The sequence below is a fragment of the Rhipicephalus sanguineus genome, chromosome 1 (genome assembly GCF_013339695.2).
Source record: "Rhipicephalus sanguineus isolate Rsan-2018 chromosome 1, BIME_Rsan_1.4, whole genome shotgun sequence".
NCBI classification, from domain to species: domain Eukaryota; kingdom Metazoa; phylum Arthropoda; class Arachnida; order Ixodida; family Ixodidae; genus Rhipicephalus; species Rhipicephalus sanguineus.
In genome coordinates, this window is record NC_051176.1 from 322,795,720 (window position 1) to 322,809,759 (window position 14,040).

The following is a 14,040-nucleotide window of genomic DNA, read 5'->3' on the forward strand; positions in this document are numbered from 1 at the left end:
ATCACTACACAATAAGCACTACTTCTGTGAAAACACGTTTCACTTTCGTGGTATGCCACGCTTTTTATGCCCGATAAGATCCCATAGTGTAGTGTGCCAAATGGACGGCCGAACCTTTGTAAGGACAAAGATTATGGATGTTCATGTGCTTTTTGTTTTTTAAATGAATGGACCTGAAAAATAACTTAAGAAATTCGATGCCTGATAAGATGCGAGTAAATAACTCATCTTCTCTTCTTTTACTCTGTTATTTCTTCTCCCCTGTGCAGGTACAAAACTGAATGTTGATCTGGTTGACCTGCTAGGCTTTCCTTCTCTTTCTCTCTCTGTGTCAATAGAAGTTCTTCACTCAACGTGAAAAAGTACAGTGCATCTGTCATTTTATGTGTGCCGAAAGATTTGTAGTCAGTGTTCCTTCGTTTTCCTGTTATATACATTTCCCTTATAACGCTACATTGCCAGCAGCATTGCCTTGCACAAGAGGCCAATGCATGGTACTGTTGCATAAGTGAGGCACCACGTAGAGTTATCTTAATTTTGGCTGATACCATTGGAACAGTTTCAGTTTATACTTAATACATACTCGATGCCACCATTATCTAAATATAATACTAATGATATTTTTCAGATCAAGGAGCTGCACTTCAGCAATGCCAAGGCTGCAGTAGAAGCAAGGAGGCTGTGCTCGAGATCTCGAGATAGAAGCGAAAGTTGCCAACCTGCAGAAAGAAGTTTCAAGGCTGGAGAAACACAACATGCAGCTTGAAAAGAGGCTGGATTTAGTTTAGTCACAGCTACTTGCATTAAGTCGTATCAAAAACTCACCGAAGGAGTGCGTCTTCTATACAGGATTTCTTAACTTTGAGGTATTTGAAGCCGTGCTAGACTATTTGACACGTAGTACAGTCAGAATGTCGTACCGGGGATAGGAAAAAAAAGACGAACCAGAAACTCGTGGCAGGCCTAGAGAAACAGATCTTGCTACAGAGTTTTTCATGGTGCTGGTGAGGCTGAGAACTAGCATGTCTGGGCGAGAATTGGCTCGTAACTTCACTCTGTCGGAGAGTCAGGTAAGCCGTATTTTCATAACCTGGGTAAACTTTCTGCAAAGAGAGCTAAAAAAAACTAACGAAAATTCCACCACAAGAAGCAATCATGCAGCACTTACCCAAAGCATTTGAGAACTTTAAGAACATACGTCTTGTCTTGGACGCTACTGAAGTGCGAGTACAGCGGCCATCATCACTGAGTACGCAGCGTCAAACATTCTCGACCTAGAAACACTACAACACCTATAAGGCTCTCATCGGCTGTACTCCTGATGGCTACTTAGCCTATGTGTCTCGTCTCGGGGGGGCTCTGTGTCTGACAAAACAATAATTCAATGTAGCTCCCTGCTGGAGCAATTAGAACCAGGACAGGCAATCATGGTGTACAAGGGTGTCACGTTCCGTTATTTGCCTCCTGGCATCACAGTGTATCGTCCTCCATTTCGTGAGCCGCATGAGCGACAAATGCCAGCTCACAGTGTTGAAGAAACTCGTCGCATTGCTTGTGCACGTGTTCATGTGGAACGAGTGATTGCAAGGGTTAAAAGCTTCCACATATTGGACAGGCCCTTTCCTATCAATATGATAGATATAGCACAACAGGTTTTTCAAGTCTGTTGCTATTTGAGCAATTTTAGAAGTGTACTCATAAAAGACCTTGACTGATAGTCAAAGACTTAACGAATGAGTGTGCAATGTTAAATAGGCCTGTGTATATTTTTAGGAATGGAGACTTTCAAGGATTACACCAGTTTATAAAGACCTTAAAAAATGAGTTTCATGTGTTGAATTAACCTGTTCATTGGCTTTTATGACCTAGGGCTACTTCTTAAATGAGAACCATTCTCAAATATATCACGTTCAGTAATACTGATAGTTGGACAAGTTGGTATGGGTTCATGATTAAACTCGGCGCAACGGACACGAGATACAAACGAAGAATACACGAGGACAGATACACTTCGTTTGTATCTCGTGTCCGTTGCACCGAGTTTAATCATGAACTCAAATATATCGCAGTGTATCTCAACAACACTGTTCACTGATGCTGTAAAATGCGCTTTGTAAGCGTTCATGCCCTGAAGAGTTCTGGCCTGGGTGCTGTATCATGTTATTGTACATATCTACTGTTGTTTCGAGAAATGAGCGAACGACAACGTGACCACTGATTTCTGTGTGCAGGTGTTTACTATTGTCTGCAACATTCACTATGCCTGTGATTTTTGTGATTCGCTATGCCGGTGACTTTCGCTGTTGTCATGTGACAGATCACCCAGCTTCTGCCTCTGATGCATCAACATGTGCTTTAACCCAACAAGATACACTGTGTTATGTTCACATTTTAAGTTCCATATTTGCACGTTCAATGACTTCTTTAAGCTGTTGTGAATTCAATATATTAAAAGTGTGCTTTTACCAATCTTTTTAAGCCTTCCTGCTTTATTTCTTTTAAATGCGAAGCATTTCTTCGCGAACTTCTGCGACTTTGAGCGTATCTATCTATATCTATCTAGCCGCCTACGACTTTGTGCTCTCCTGGACGTTTCGTTTATAGGATGTACACCAAAATTGGTGTGGCGTAGCATGACTGTATGACGAACACAAATGGCAGGTCATAACATAAAAATCACGACATTCATGTCATGAACGACATGATTTACATGCCACAGTCTTGGTGCTATTGCGGTCATTTCATTCACTTGATATATACCAAAATTGGTACAGCGTGACAAGAGGGCATGACGAACATAAGTGACAGGTCCTAACGTGCAAATCATGACACGCATGCCATGTACAGCATGATTTACATGCCACGCTCATGGTGCGCTGGCGGCCGTTTCACTAGCTTGATATACACCAAAATTAGCACTGCGCGACGTGACTATGTGATGAACATAAATAACAGGAGTTTATATGCAAATCATTACACCCATGTCATGCACAGCATGACTAACGTGCTACGCTCATGGTGCGCTGGCGGCCGTTTCGTTATCATGATATACACCAAAATTGGTATTGCGCGACGCGACTGTGTGACGAACATAAATAACAGGAGTTAACATTCAAATCATGATACGCACGCCATGTACAGCATGACTTGCGTGCCATGCTCATGGTGTGCTGGCGGCCGTTTCGCTAGTTTGATATACACCAAAGTTGGTATTGCGCGACGTGGCTGTGTGAAGAACATCAATACCAGGTGGTGACATGCAACTCAAGACGCATGTCACGTAGGGTATGATTTAGACGCCACCCTCATGGTGCGCTTGCGGCCATTTTGTTTACTGGATATATACCAAAATTGGTATGGCATGACAGGAGTGCGTGACGAACATAACTAGCAGGTCACGCATCGTATATATATATACCCGAATATACGTTTCATTAGCATGGCATATACCAGATTGAACATGCATGCATGCATGACAAACATTTTCCAAGAAACATTCTCCGCATCCTGTATTTTTTCATTTTTCCAGTCTCACCTAACGTACTGTATTGATTCATAGGCCTGGACATTCAATACTTACCTAGATCCTGTTCGACGTTTACAGAAACGAGCCGTCCGAACTATTAATTTCTCGCCGCGAAATGAACCAAGCAAACCAATATTTTCTAAGCTGCAAATCATACCGTTTGATTTCTTACGCGAAATAAGTATGGCAAAGTGCATTAGCAGTGTAATAAAGGACAACTATCCGTTTAACATATCAATATTGCGTGTGCCAAATCGTACAACAAGAAACAAGACAATTGGGAATTTTAATATACCAGTGGCAAGAAACTTATATGGCCAGAGACTTGTAGAATTTATTGGTACAAAAATATGGAACGACATACCAACTGAAGGAAAGCAGAGCAATAACGTATCACACTGGTTAAAAAAGTACTATCAACAGCAAATGTCATGTGTATAGAAACTTATGTCACGTGCGCAACCTGTAGATACTCATGTTTTCTTTTTTCTTTCTTTTCTCTTTCAATACTGCTAAGCTTACCACATTTAAGTTATAAACGACATGTTGTCTCGTTGTTCTGTACCATGTATTCTACGTCTGTACCATATATTTTTGTCTGTTACATATTTTTTTAATCTGCTATTTCTAATTTTTTTATATGTAGTTGTCATTGACGGTCGAAACTGTCAATTACATGTTTATTAATGAACATTTCTATAATTACATGTATGTAAATTGCCCCAATACTAGCCTTCGGCTAAGGGGTCATACAGTGTTTGCAATCAATACGTATTTATTTCATGTGAATAAACTTCAAACTTCAAACTAGATGTCACGACATGAATGACTTCATTTGCCTCACTGACAAACAAGACGATGTATGCAGCTCTTTGCTGGCTGCTTCGCATTACATCGATTCCCACATTGCGTGGGATCTGCCGGTTTTTTTTTTCATACTATGTTTAACACAAGTGCACAATTAGAAAAAAACTCCAGCTGTTCAGAAACAGCAAAGATACATTTAATTCAATAGGCGCGAGTGGAAATTAGGGCTGGCATTGTGTCGAAGGCCACCAGTGTTGACTGTTGTTTCATTGCTTTTTTTTTTGTAGAGTGAGTTAAAAAGATCAAACCCAGCATTGAGGCAGCCGCAACCTTACATTTTATTCCAGCTTCCTAAGCTTTATGACGAGGTCATTTCTGGGGTCACACACATAAAAGCCTGCCTGAAGCTTCTTAAATGATACATACTGACTATTTAGGTACAGTTTTCCAAGCCGCTTAACTCGCTTTGTCAGCAGCTCAGGCACAAGGGCTCTCCTTATAAAGTGACCTAGAGCGGGTAGCATTGTTGTTGCCCAGATGTGCTCATCAAAATAAATTCGTTGCACATGAATGTTGTACAGTTCACCTGGCTTCTCACTCTCTGTCCATATCACGAAGTCGCACCATGTGTGCTCAGTAACGGCCATCTGGCCCTGTACCTGATAAAAATAACCATGGTCCTTCTCAAGGACCACTTCACCTTCTAACTTGCAGCAGAAGTTTCAATCTGCACATGCTTCGTAAGCAGTGAGCCCTCTCCTAGATAGGGGGCACTTGACTTCGAGCAAGCCTTGCACATCATTGATGGTTACAACCCTGTCTGGCGACGCTCCTAGCAATGGCATGTCCTTGTGTATATGCAGGCAAGTCTCTTCGACAGCGACATCATAGTCTGTGCATTTCTTGAGTAACTCGTAAAGTGCAACTGCATCTTTTTAATGCGCTCTTCCATGCGCAATTGCCTCAGATTTAGCATTTCCACATGGGTACAGAATGCTTTTCAACAGCCCCTCAGGCTTTGTACACCGGCATGCTCGCTTAAATACCGATGCTCTGATTAGGCCAGTGCGTGCTTGATGCCAGTGTTTGTTTTCGGCCTGACCAATAGTCTCCTTACAAACTTTCACTCTCTCCTCCTCACTGAGAGGTGCGAGGTACTTTAAGTAGCTGCTTATTTCTTCATTAGCTATATCGCTCCAAAGGTCAACACTGTCACCAATTATACTTTTTTCTTCAATGTCCTTTGGGACCACTTCAACTGACGGAGATATGTAACGCAGTGCCTGCAGTGTTGGGCAAGCACTGGCAAGTCTTTTCTTGAATGACAGTATATCTTCACTCGCCGTTGTCTTTGGCTTTGAAGGGCTGTAGCTTCGTTTCACCTTGAACCGTGCAGGCTTGTTGATTAGATGCTTTCGGAAAGAAATGTCCTCCAATGGCAGCCTCGGGACTGGCTTCTTTGCTGTAATGGCGACAAAGTGCAGTAACACTTGTAAGGTCTCAATAGTGTGATTTTCACAGGCATTTGTCCTAAGAGTGTGCGATCAAGGATACTGCCACATCCTGATCACGGAAGACCTTAAACAAGCAATGTGCATAGACATACAATAGCTGCGAAGATGTAGGAAATGAAATCTTAATTTCTGTTACTTTAAACCTTCAAAAACTGCACTCCAGCTCGGGGTAGAAAACGGGGTAGAGAAGGTAGTGTAATTTTTGTCCAAGCATATTCCAGCTTTTCACTCTGTCCATATCGCAGTCGAAGATGTATTCCCAGTGACAGTGATGAAACAATGAACTTCATAATAAGCATTATCTTTACATAACCTTGCAGGTTTACTGCAGGAGCTTTTGTAAGTGCACTCTGAGCAAGCTTGGCTCACCTATTACTATCCTGTCGAGTAATGTGGCTATCCACGGAATGTACTTGTACACATGTAGGCCAGTTTCATGATCTTCGTCATACCATACGCATTTCTGCAGCACCTCGTACATGACAATGTGTATTTCAGTCAAATTCATAGCCACACAAATTTCTACCTCGTTTGGAGCATGGAAGCTCAAGCAAGGATAGTGACACATTTTGATCACAAGCACATTTGTGTTTTACTGTATCTGCTACAACTGTTGCAATAACTTATGCCTTTGCAGCTGTTATGAACGTCTCTACGTCTGGAATGTCACGTACTGGTGAATGCAATAAATTCTCATTTCAAAATCAAACATGCATTTGACTCATGTTTTCACCTTCTCCTGCAACAATTCACTTGCACAGCAAGTCTGTGCACGAAGCTTGCTCGCCTGGCCCCTTTGGTCCCCCTTCCACAGCAGCAAACAGCAGTCCAGCCACGTGTTGACATGTTTCTCTCAGTGTGCAAGCCATGTTTAACAGAAAGTATAAGTGAACGGTAGCATACAGTCCTAGCAGAGGTGTAGCCAGAATTTTTTTTCGGGGGGGGGGGGGGTTAACCATACTTTACGTTTGTGCGTGCGTTTGTATGTGTGCTTGTATATATACACATGCAAAATTTTTAAAAATGAAGGGGGGGTTGCACCCCCCTCCTCCTGGCTACGCCCCTGAGTCTAGGCATCCGAAAAGCTCACGACACTGGAACGACGGGTTAGTGACCTCCTGCGTTAACATTCCATGTTGCTCACGAAAGCAAGCTCTCTTTATGTGTATACACTGTGCAGAGCTAAAGACATAACTTTATTGTTGTCGAAGTGAATCTGTCTCTTCTACCAGCGCCACGCTGGCGCTTCCGATCGCGACTGTGGCGTGTAGATCATAGTTCCCGATCGCAATCGAAAATATTGCTGCAGCACAGCACAGCACTATTCTGATAGTTTGTTGAACATTGGACACGATATAGAGATCTAACGCGACAAGTTCCTGCGTGGCAAACTAACTAGGCCACAATGCTGTACTTCCAGAAATTTCAATGAGGGCATGCCACAAAAACGCTAGCGTACGGGTCGTTTGAGCAGCGAGCGCTGCCCACAAATGCGGGGGGCCGCGCGCGCCGCCGCGATGAACCTGTCCCGCTGCGCGAAACGCACTTGCGTGCGGTTCCTATCGCGCATACTTTACACGTAAATGGCAGCAGTTGTATTCACAAACCGCCTACGCGTGCATATACAAAAAAAAAAACATGCTTACCCTGCAACGCATTCACAATGAGCTCCGGCGATGCTTCCTGTGACTCGGTCAAACCACGCGGACACGACGTAGACAACGCTCTTCATGGATGGCAAGCATGCCGCTCGAACCAGTCCATAGCGCCAATCGCCTGTTTCCAGGTTCATCATCACATTGCGAATGTAGTTTTCTTCCTTCAAGGCCCAGCCCCGATGCGCCTGTCGAACGGTGTGCGTCCTCGAATGGAGGTATCGCCAAACGTCGTCGATTGTCAGTGTACACCGCGAAAAATGGTCTGTCCACCCAGACTCCGAAAAGGAGAACAGGATTGCATCTTCCTCGATCATCGGCAAAGACGTGCAACAAAAATCGCCATTTAAAAGAGATCAGAAAAAAAAAGAAAGTAAGCATCCACAAGCATTGGCTCCCGCTTGGCAACTCGGCGGTTCGGACACTGTTTTCCAGCCGAAAATGTTTCGACCGCTGCTCGGTAGAGGGTGCGCACTATTTTGCAAATGGTGAATTACCCCGGGTACGAAAAGGGAGCCGCCTGACGACCTAGCAGGTGTCACTATATGAGCGGGTCATGGTAGGCCTTGAGGCGCTCCACGTTGACAATGTCGCGCCCTCGACGGTGCATGTCCGAAGATGGCTCAATGGGTTCGATCAGGTAGTTGACCGGGGATTTGCGTTCGACCACAGGGTAGGTGCCTTCGTATTTGGGCAGTAGTTTGGAAGAGAGGCCAGTTGCAGTGGTAGGGACCGAGAGCCATACGAGTGCTACAGGGAGGAACGTGGACGCAGAAGTGGTGGTTTCACCGCGAATGCTATTCTGCCGCTCTTGGTCATGCGTAGTAAAAGTCTTGGCAAGCTCGCGACACTCCTCAGCAAGTCTGGCTGTGGCAGAAATAGACGCACACTGGCATCGATCTGGCTTGTATGGAAGGATTGTGTCGATTGTGTGCGACGGGTGCCTGCCGTACAATAAGAAAAAAAATTGGGGGACGCTTAAGCTTCGCCTTTAAGAGTTGAACGCGATAGCGATATTCTGTTCCTAGTGCGCAGTTCCAACACTACGAGTGTTTAACAGAATGCGCACACTAAGGTATGTGCCTTATGTAATGGGTAGCATGCTTTAAACCAGGAGCTATTATGCGCGAGAAACTTTTTCGAAATTGCGATGCACCCACTACGTGGTCTTAAGGGAATACGCGCAGTAATGTGTGTGCCTTTTGTAATGGGTGCCTGTCTTTAAACCACCAAGTCGTTATGATATTGACATGGTGTGACGCCCGATGGCAATGTACGCTTGTACCACGCAATATTACTCCGATATTACATCTCGTACTTTGACACCTGTATACAGGATGCGTATTTTTGGGAAGCATCAAAGTTACTTTCAGTACAGCTCCAAGCAGAGGCGTGGCTGTGTGGTAGAACACCTGCTTGCCACGCAGACGGCCTGGGTTCGATTCTCACTCGGACCCAACATTTTTATTATTTATTTTATTTGCAGCTTTTCCGATTTTTCAGTCACGGACAAGATGATGATTTTTCGCTCACAACCAACGGCCCCGACGCCGACGGCGGAATTTCTGCGATACGAGCTCTCTAACGCTATCGCGTTAAAAGGCTGAGAAACCAGTGGTGCTTTGAGGGGCGGTATTGTAGGCGTAGATGACGAAACGCAGAATGGCATCCCAATTTATGTGGTCGGCAGCGACGTACATTGAGAACATGTCGCCGAGCGTGCGGTTAAAGCGTTCGGTTAAGCCATTCGTCTGCGGGTGGTAAGCAGTAGTTTTGCGGTGAACAGCATGGCACTCATTGAGAATGGCTTCGACGACTTCCGACAAGAAGACACGGCCTCGATCGCTGAGCAGCTCCTGGGGTGCACCGTGACGCAGCATGAATCGGTGGAGCAGGAAGGAGTAAACATCGCGCGCTGTAGCCCCTGGGAGGGCGGCAGTTTCGGCGTATCGCGTAAGGTGGTCTACAGCTACGATGGCCCAGGGGTTACCAGCCGACGTCAGAGGAAGTGGCCCATACAAATCGATGCCAACGCGCCCAAACGGCCGGTCAGGGCAAGGTAAAGGTTGCAGACCTGCTGGTGACAGGTGCGTTGAAGTTTTACGGCGCTGACAATCGATGCAGGAACGAACGAACTTCTGCAAGTAGCGGTACATCCCTCGCCAAAAGTATACCGTTGGCGAATGCGGTGGTATGTTTTCGATACCCCGGAGTGCGCACACTGCGGATCAACGTGGAACGATTCGCATATGTCAGAACGCTGACTGTAGGGTATTACCCCAGCCAACCATCTCACATCTAGTGAACATTACATAAATATCAACCATGAGATATTTAATTTGCAGAGGATGTCCACAAAAATTAATTTAATGTTTATAAAATATCCGGATGTCCATTTTGAACACAGTGGACATCCATGGGTTTTCCACAGCAGTTCCACACACAATATTGATATGATATCGGCAAGATCAGTACAATATTTAGAGGGCGTCCATTTTGACAAGAGTGAACATCCATAGGTTGTCCACAGCAGTTCCACAGATAACATTGATATACCAAATGGCATTTATTTTTAGGTGCAGGGACCCATGCAATTGCACCATATGCTACAAAATAAGCCTGTTACTCGATATGATTGTGTGGCATACTTTTCTTCTTCTTCTGGCACGACGCACTTGGGACATAAACTAGTAGTGGGTAGTCTGCTGTGGAGAAGGAAGAAGGAGTTGAAACAATGGCGGAGATACAATAATAAACCGCGCTGTGTTTTCGGAACCGCGTTTCAGTGTGCTATATTTATTGGTGACCCGGACTACGAACGCGACCTTCCATGGAGCAGCGTGAGCATCTCGACGGCCTCAGCCCTGGTACCGCTGCCACTGCACCTGGCCATGTACCCTCTTCCGGCGTTGTTGGAGGTACTACTACCATAACGCTACCACAGCTGTGGCTTGCCGATCCCTCCTTATGGTCGAGAACAAGTTCCGCATTCATCGCATCACGTCAGAAGTTCGCAAGCATGAGCTCCTCGTTGAAGCGTTGCCGCCACAGGCAATGGCCGAAATACGCGACATCCTCGTGGGCCCGCCTGGTGACACTCCATATACGACAGTCAAACAGGCTCTTCTTCACCGACTCGTTCCGCCTAAGCATCGGCGCATTCAGCAACTTCTGTGCAACGAAGAGCTCGGGGACCGCCGTCCCACACAGTTTCTACGTCACCTGCAGCACCTGCTTGGGGACCAGCCGGACGGCTTAGAAACATCCATACTACGTGAGTTGTTTCTACAGCGTCTTCCACCTACCGTGCGAATGGCTCTTGTCCCATCTCAGGATAAGACGCTGTCGGAGCTGGCAGAAATGGCCGATGACATGATGGACGTTGCTCCGGCAGTCATAAACGCTGCCCACACCTCTCCGATTTCTGAAGCAGATTCCTTTCGAGAAACGGTAAAAGATCTCGCAGCTGAAGTCGCTAACTTGCGTCTGCAATTGCTGAGCATTCATAACTTAAATGACCATCCTCGTCCACACCGACCATCTCTCACGTCGCCTGCTCCGCAACGGCCCCTCCACCAGCCCGAGCACCGCTTTTCACCGCAGAACACATGCTACTATCACCGGCGTTTTCGTGCCGCGGCTCGCAGATGTGTTCCACCCTGCTCATGGCGCATGGGAAACGCTCCGGCCGATCGTCAGTAACAGCGGCGGGCGATCAAGGCCAAGCATCAAGCCGCCTCTTCCACATCACCGACAGAACCACAGGGCTTCGCTTGCTGGTGGACACTGGAGCAGAAGTCAGCATAATTCCAGCGTCCAAAACTGACCGGCGTCTCCGCGAGAAGTCTACTCCTTTACAAGCGATCAATTCTTCGGTCATCGCAACTTACGGACAGAAGTCTCTGACCCTTGATCTCGGTCTCAAAAGGAAACTGCAGTGGTTATTTTGGATAGCAGACGTACGCTACGCAATCTTAGGCGCCGATTTCTTAAGGCATTTTCATCTGCTCGTGGATATGAACCGCTGTCGCCTGGTGGATAGCTATACCGGCTTATCGGTCAATGGTTTTCTGTCACGCGCTACGGCCCTAAACCCCACTTTCGTGAAACCGCCTACGTCACCATATACAGCTCTGCTCAACGAGTTTCCGGAGATTACAACGCAGTCTCCAATGGATAAGACCCCCAAGCACACTGTGACCCACTGCATCGTAACCACAGGCCCACCGGTTCACTGCCGCCCTCGCCGACTTGGCCCTGATAAACTTCGCATTGCTCGCAACGAGTTTGAGCATATGTTACAGCTGCAGATCATTCGTCCGTCATCAAGCTCGTGGTCGTCGGCGCTACACATGGTTCCCAAGAAGAACAATGACTGGCGGCCCTGTGGTGATTATCGGGCTCTCAATGCAGTCACCGTTCCAGATCGATACCCGTTACCCAATATTCAGGACTGTACTGCCTTTTTAACCGGCACAACAGTATACTCGAAGATTGATCTCGTGAAAGCTTATCACCAGATCCCCGTTGAGCCTTCTGACATTCCCAAAAACTGCAATAATTACCCCATTTGGGCTCTATGAGTATTTACGAATGCCCTTCGGGTTGAGAAACGCAGCTCAGACATTTCAGCGTTTTATAGACGAAGTCACAAGAGGCTTGCCGTTTTGTTTCGCCTATATCGACGATCTTCTCGTTGCCAGCAAGGACGCTGAAACGCACAAGGCACATCTACGTGAGCTTTTCACTCGACTGCGTGATTACGACCTTGTCATCAATGTAGAAAAGTGTCAGTTTGGAGTCTCGGAGATAGCATTCCTCGGACATCAGATCACTAAAGATGGCATCACTCCTCTACCTGACAAGGTTCAAGCTATCCTCGAGTACCCGCCTCCCACGTCCATACGTAGTCTGCGACGTTTTCTCGGACTCGTCAATTTTTATCGCCGCTTCATCCCTTCATGCTCTACACTGCTGCAGCCTCTGGAAGCACTACTCTCGACTTCGCAAGCCGAGTCAGCCGCACTTCCCTGGGACACGGTCGCGGATCAAGCTTTTTCCGCCGTTAAGACCAAACTCGCCCAGGCCACCCTCCTGCATCACCCTTCACCAACTGCTCCCACTAGCCTCATGGTGGACGCTTCGTCAGAAGCAGTTGGAGCCGCTCTTCATCAATGGATCAATGGTGCATGGGCTCCAATTTCCTTCTTCTCCCGCAAGTTACGCGACACTGAGCGCCGATACAGTACTTTCGGACGGGAGCTCCTCGCAGCCTACCTTGCGGTGAAGCATTTCAGGTACTTCCTTGAAGGGCGACAATTTGCCATTCTTACCGACCACAAGCCACTTGTTTCGGCTTTACGTTCCTGCAGTGCCACGCACACTCCTAGAGAACTTCGGCACCTTGCTTTCATTGCCGAATTCACCACAGACATACGTTATGTAAAAGGCAGTTTTAACAGTGCAGCGGACGCTCTCAGTCGTATTACCATCAATGCCACGACAGGCACCACCGACCTTTCATTGTCTTCGCTCGCGGAGGCACAGGCATTAGACGATGAGCTTCCACGACTCCGATACTCTACTTCCCTCCGACTGGAACAAGTCAACTTTCCCGACGACGACGTTACGCTCTGGTGCGATGTTTCACACAACTGCACTCGTATCTATGTTCCTTCACAGCTGCGTCGTGCTGTTTTTGACACCCTCCACTCCATCTGCCATCCAGGCGTAAGAGCTACGCAACACCTGGTCACTGAACGCTATGTCTGGCCGCGCATACGCGCTAACATTCGTGACTGGGTTCGCACTTGCACAGCGTGTCAGCGTATCAAGGTACAACGGCACACCAAGCCTCCATGGGGAAAATTCCCTCTCCCTGATGCACGTTTCGACACCATTCATTTGGACATTGTCGGGCCTTTACCTCCATGTCGGGGAAATACGTATTTGCTTACGTGTATTGACAGGTACACTAGGTGGCCTGAAGCAGCTCCAATGCCTGACATCACGGCAGAAACAGTTGCTCGTACCTTTCTTGCTACCTGGATTAGCCGTTTCGGTGTACCATCAACGGTGACTACCGATCGAGGCAGACAGTTTGAGTCAGCGCTTTTCACCTCTGTCACATCTCTACTGGGTTGTGCGCGTATTCGCACAACTGCGTATCATCCAGCATCAAATGGCTTAGTGGAGAGACTCCACCGTCATCTAAAAGCAGCACTCGCCTCGCAGCCTCACGCCGAAGATTGGGTATCACACCTCCCTATCGTGCTTCTCGGCCTGCGTTCAACACTTCGGCCAGAACTTGCCTGCTCTGTAGCCGAGATGGTTTATGGCTGCACACTCCGTTTGCCTGGTGACCTCGTCAGCCCCGTTACTACGCAGAGTGTTTCGGATCCATCTTCTTTCGTCCAGCGTCTGCGGGTCTTCGTGCAAAACTTGCGCCCATCACCAACTTCAGCTCATACTAAGAACGACGTTTTTCTGCCGGCAAACCTACAGACATCTTCACACGTTTTTGTTCGTGTCGATGCGT

At 46.9% G+C, this 14,040-nt stretch overlaps 1 pseudogene; it reads left to right on the top strand.

Annotated features, from left to right (window-relative positions):
* The first annotated feature begins 927 nt into the window (after nucleotides 1-927).
* On the top strand, nucleotides 928-1,715 carry LOC119383805 (uncharacterized; annotated as a pseudogene).
* Nucleotides 1,716-14,040: the final 12,325 nt, after the last annotated feature.